The 6,261-nt window shown below is 26.6% G+C and overlaps 1 long non-coding RNA gene across 1 annotated transcript; it reads left to right on the top strand.

The window, feature by feature from the left end:
- The first annotated feature begins 1,666 nt into the window (after positions 1 to 1,666).
- Positions 1,667 to 2,933, top strand: LOC111638810. The gene is made up of 2 exons (XR_002758958.1): positions 1,667 to 1,787; positions 2,760 to 2,933. It is a non-coding gene; the product is annotated as an uncharacterized LOC111638810 (long non-coding RNA).
- The last annotated feature ends 3,328 nt before the right edge of the window (positions 2,934 to 6,261 follow it).

Here is a 6,261-nt window from a genome sequence, read left to right as displayed (position 1 = left end):
GATACGAAAATTTCCCATAATTCAAATCTTATCATATCACTTTGAAATAATTTTTTAAATTTATTAATTATAAATTAATCTAAAGATTATTTATAAAATAGTTTTATTGAAATTTTATATTGTAATAATAAAATTCAATTATTTTATTAGGAGGAAAAACGGAAAACGGAAAAAATTTTATTCTCATTGAAGATACAAGAAATTTAAATTATTTGTTGAAATAAATATAAAATATCATTCAAGAAAAAAGAGACTATGCATAATTTATTTATTTATTTTTTTCTGTTAATATAAACCTATTATAGAAAAAGAGGTTGTATACTGATATACAGTATATTGGAAATATTTTAGTAATTATTATGTAATATAAGCCTATATTAAATTTGCTTTTAATTTGTATGTTTTCTGCGTATTCGAAGTTACATTTTCTAGGCGCAAATAAGGTTAATCATAAAAACATGTTCCAGAATTCTATTTTTATTTATTTTTTATCATTGCATAATATGTTCAGTGTTTTATTGATATATTATTCAGTGATAAAGTTATATAATTTCTATCTCTCTCTCGTTTTTTTTATTTTAAAAAACTTTTTATATAGCCTATATATATTTATATTGCCATTTTATAACAATTAATTATATATTAATTGTTATAAAATGGCAAAAAGCTTAATTTAGAGGGTTGGAATGAATTTTTTAAAAAGAAGTAAACTTGTAAATGCTAATAACGAGTAAAATCATTAAGTCAGATTCTACTCGCTATATGACACACCCCTTTATCTCCCCACTCCCTCGACCTTTAACCTCCAAAACTTAATAGCATTAATTCCCTTAATACAAACCTCCCTGGAAAATTTTTAAAATCTTCGATATGAAACACAGGCGTTATTAAGCTTCAAAGTGGGTGAATAAAATTGTGCCCCCACACATACACACAGATCCACAACTGTAGTTATGGATCGTCGAGAAATGCAGAAACTTTCTGCATTTCTCGACGATTCAAAATGTAAAAATTTTGGAGAGTTATTTTTTGACCGATCGCTATACCTTCCCTCCGTTATATATAACATCCAGGAAAGTAATACAGTGGTCCCTAGTACTTCGAACGCCAAATTCGACAAAAATTCGCTTCGGAGTTCGAATGATGCTTCAAATTTCGAACTGCGTGGGAAATGCAGTCAAAGCGTAAAATAAACTTGTGAACAAAGAAAATAATCTCAAATTAGCAATAATGTGTTAAAATTCACAACTGTTATAATTGAATTATACATCTGTGTTAAAAATACCTAAAAACTGTTCTGTTTAACTCAATATAACCTATTAATCATTGGGGCCGGATGGCCGAGAGGTCAAAATGGCAACCTACCGCTCTGGAAGATCCGGGTTCGTATCGGAACGGGTCGAATTATTTCCAGGAATTTTTCGGAGGGTGGTCCGTCCAGATATGTCGGGCCCCGTCCCTCACCACCCGGCCGACCCATTGTGGGCCTGGTCGAATCCATAATGGACTTGCTAAAAACTCTTTATCGATAGCATGGCAAACTCTTATATATGACACATGGCAAGGCAAAAGTTATGCTTCTCTCAACGGCGCATGAGCAAACGGTGACGAAGATTGCACGGGTTTTCTACGAAATTCCATTTCAGAATTCTTTCGAAAAAAGATATGTTCCATAGAATTTCATTTATTTTGTCCGTTTTTTTCCCCTGAAGAAAAACCGTTGGTTCGAAAACGTTAGTGAAAGAAGTACTGTCGAGTTACGCACCGTTTTTTGTTTTGGGTTAGAAGTAAGTCTTAGGCTGTGTACACATTAAAACGCGCGTTTAAAAACGCTTAAAGAATCAAGAGTTCTGCATAGGCATATATACTCAAACGCGCGCTTTTGGCCAAGCGCGCGTTGATAGATTTTTGTTAAAACGCGCGTTTTGGAGATATATGTGCTGCCATGTTGTACTGTACATTCAATCGCACGCTTTCGGGTAGAGTGGACGTACGTTGGCCGAATTGGAGAACGATCATTTCGATACTGATCTATTTATTGATGAAATCTAAAAGACACCTGCCATCGTCAAATGATTTTATATTCTAAAAGAATTAAAAATTTGGGTTCATATTATCTTAGTTTTGGATACAACGTCAGAAACATTCCATGCATCAGTCTATCTCGTAATGTTGGGTGCACCCAAAATTCTCTTTGCCTCTGCCATCGTCTTTTATACGATGAGGTCTTCTATACGAGGAGGCACACACAAGTAATTACTTTCACGTCCATTTCCAAACTGAGCCAGTGCTAACGCTCCACTAAACGGTTGTGGAAAGCCGAAGTAACAAGCGGTGTGTACGCTGCTAACGCGCGTTTAACGCAACGCAAAACGCCTAATGTGTACAAGCCCTTATATTTTGTGGTGTTTGTCTAATGACAGTTATGTGACTATCATTATCAAGTATTTGAATTTTATTTTGAATTATTTTCAATAATTCATATTTGATATGAAAATAAATTGCTAAAATGTAGTTTCTAAATCTATAAATTAAGAGTTTAAATTAAAAGTTTTATTGTTTAAACTTTTAATTATTAAAATTGATAAGTGGGAAATAGTTGAAAAATGAAATATGCAATGATTTGTTTTCATTTATATATATTTATTTCCTTTTTTTATACATAAATGAAAAACAATATATTTAAAGTTAAATTTTTTTAAAATACTGTTAAATTTATAACATTAATTAAACAATGAATTTTTGTTATTTTTTTACAGAAAAAAAAGACAAAAAATTTAAAATTTATATTACCAAAACAAGTGAATTTACTGAAGAGGAGGACCAAAAAAAACATTGAAAAAGCAAAAGATACAGATAATTCTATATAAAAAGAAAAATTTATATTTCATTTTTGTACAGTATACATTCACTGAAGTAAACTTTTTATTGTACAAGGTGTCAGTATATTTTATTGTACAATTTATAATTTTAATGTAATTGTTCCAGATTTTATTTTTCTTACTTAAAAAAAGGAAATGTCAATTTTTCTCTGAAAAGTAGTTAAATTATATTTATTACAAATGGTTAAAAGATATAAATTATGCAGTTCAAATATAACAAATTTATGCAGCTGATGAAAATATTCATTATAAAATTCTTTTATATAAATTTTAATAAAGAATTTTTTGAAAAAGTTGGAGATTTTAAACTAAAGAAAATGAAATGTTTTGAAAAAAATCTTATAAATATTTTAGTTAATTCCAGGTTTGGAATCTTGAATAAACTTATAAAGTTCAATTTATTAACATGCTTATAGTAACAAATATGTTAATGGATTGAATTGAATATGTATCTAGATGAGCAGCCCAAATAAATATAATTTATAAACACATTTGAAATATATTTTTAATAAGATTTATATTAGATATAACAATTATATATGTCATATGCTTTATAAGCATAGCATATGTAGAATGTTACCTCTAATTTATATATACATATGTTTCAAAAGTAAGAAATGAAGGTTATTAAAAAAAATTATTAAACATGCCAATTTCATTTTATAAACTTTGTCAAGCTACACAAGAAATTTTAGAAATACTTTCTTTGAAACAAAATTTTGATTTTAAGTCACTGGCAAAAAGATAAACTCATAAATTGTAATTTTCTTTTGCATTATTGTTCTCATATGTTCTAAGGATTTTTTTAAGATTATTTATTTTTATTATCTAAAATTCAATTTTGGATTACAGAAACACAGTAAATATATTTTAAAATTATGTACTATGTAAAGCAAAAAATAATAATTTCTAATGAAATAAGGATAAGTATACATAATAAATTCAAGAAATATAAAAATAAAAAAAATATAAATTACCAATTTTTGTATCTTTCATCACAAAATAAATAAATGATTTTATTATACTTGTTGAGTTTACAATTGTCTTTATTTATCAATGCTCATATTATATATTATGAAATTTTCACCTAATTTTATAATAATTATTATAAAATTAATATAATTGGTGTTTATTAATTCAAATTTATAATTATGCCTTATTTAAAAATCATCTCTTATGACCATGATTTTTAATACTATAATATTTCTCATTGAACAGATTTGATAATCATATTTTCACTCTGATCAAATACTATTCTTGAAAATATGCTTGCTTCCAGGAATTGAAATATAAAATGAAGGAAACAAATTTTGAAATAACTGGTAAATAATTTTTAGAAATTGATTTCTGCTACAAGATTTATTAGTAATTCATGATGTATATATCAGCTCAAGTCAATTACTAATGCTAAACAAAATGCTGCATTATTCATTGGACTAACTTAATCATTAATATCAGTATTTGAATTTTAAAAAGCCTTAAGAAACCTTAACAAAGTATAAGAGATTTTTCAGTGATTCTCATTGTAAAGTCTCAAGTTCAGTTCTCAGCCCCAAGATTGAATATCTCATGCAAAGCAATGCCATGCGTTCAAAGAGGATATGGTGGATAGTTTTATCCATCATACCACATCTCTGACAATGGCTCTTTTTTTTTTTTTTNTTGTTTTTATGTCCTGTTGAGTTGAATTACTCTTTTAATAATTATATTAACAAAATGCCATTCTATGCTGTCTTTAGTATGGTCTTCCAGTGAAGTCATTTTAGCATCTGTTATTGTGATTTTAATCTGATTTTTCTATTTTCTGAAATTTTACCAAAGTAAATATTTTTTCCAAGCCATTATCTGCAAGCCCTAAATACTAAAAAAAAAGTGCTTGCTTGATATAGTGCTAATTAATTTGCTTTTGTTGAAGTCTATGGTAGTTTAATTAATTGCTTTCCAGATCCATTGTTTAAATGCATCAATTTTCTTCTCTCATTCTTCTTCAATGTCCAGCTTGTATATATATATATATTTGTATACATAGCTGTCATGATTAGTAGGTACTGCAGATAATTGCTTAGGGTACCAAAATAATGTCTATTAAAATAAATTCTCTGAATAATAGTGTCAAATTATTTTCTAAATGAAAGATTTGCCTAATGCACTACAAATGCTTACTATACAGTTCTTGCTATATTAATAGTAGAAAAAAACCATTTTCTTGAGATTCTAATCTTCTTTGTCAATGACTTTTATTTATCCTTTATAATCTTTTGTAAGTTATAACATTTTTTTTTTTATAGAATTAATCTGTTCTTTCTTTTTCCAGTACTCTCTTGCATTGTCTATTCTGTAAAAAAAAAAAAAAAAAAAATTACATATAATGTTCCATCACTTCCACTTCTCATTAATCTTAATTTCTGCTAGAATAGAATTTGAAAGAACTTTTATCTTCTTACATGTCTATCTTTTCTGCTATACCAACAAGAATGGTGTTATCTTAAATTCTTCTTATTTTTAAATATTATTATTCTATAATTTTATTCATTAACATATATTCTTAGAATAGTAAATGCTATTATTATGAAATATTATACATATATTATTTTCATAATAATAGCATTGTAAATAGCATAAAATTTCTTTTTGAATATCATTTTAATGATATTCAAACTGATGATAAATTCAGAGGTATTTGAATTAGATATAATAATGATTTGTTGAAAATATAGCATATACTTGCATATGATTTGTACATATACAAAATAAAAATAATATAATAAAGTTAAAAACATTATCATAATAATCCAGATAATCTACTTGTAAGCTTTTATTAAATTATCTGTATCTGGATTATTAGGTAACTTTTTATTTAAGATTTATAAAGTTACATATATACATGATGAATTTAATTTATAAATCTTAATGAAAACATTATAAGTTAAAAAATTGGATACATATTCAAAAGTAACAGTCACCAACACCAAAATCCAGCAAAATGTAGAAGTTTTACTGTACTCTAATGTTTTCAACTATATATAATAGACATCTTCAGGTTTAATTCCACAGAACAGTAAAGTTACAATAAACAACTGTTCTGTGGAATTAAATCTGAAGATGTCCATTATAAACAAATGAAAACATTAGTAAAATTTCTACATGTTGGATTTTGGCATTGGTGAGTGTTATTTTTAATTATAAGTTAAACATGAAAAATGAGTAAAATAATTTATAAATTATTTAGTTTCTAAAAGTTGATTATGACAAAATAATAATTTACATTCTGCATTTTTCATATAAATTAATATTGTTTTCAGTGAAATTGGGAGTATCCAGGGATGCTTATGGTGCTGCAATGAATAATGTGTTAGCAAAACAGTTTTGTTACCATATT

This window comes from Centruroides sculpturatus, unplaced genomic scaffold, assembly GCF_000671375.1.
Source record: "Centruroides sculpturatus isolate CEXI.00-Female unplaced genomic scaffold, Cexi_2.0 scaffold948, whole genome shotgun sequence".
Classification (NCBI taxonomy): domain Eukaryota; kingdom Metazoa; phylum Arthropoda; class Arachnida; order Scorpiones; family Buthidae; genus Centruroides; species Centruroides sculpturatus.
Note: the sequence above shows the minus strand (reverse complement) of the source record. Positions and strands in the feature narration are given on the sequence as shown.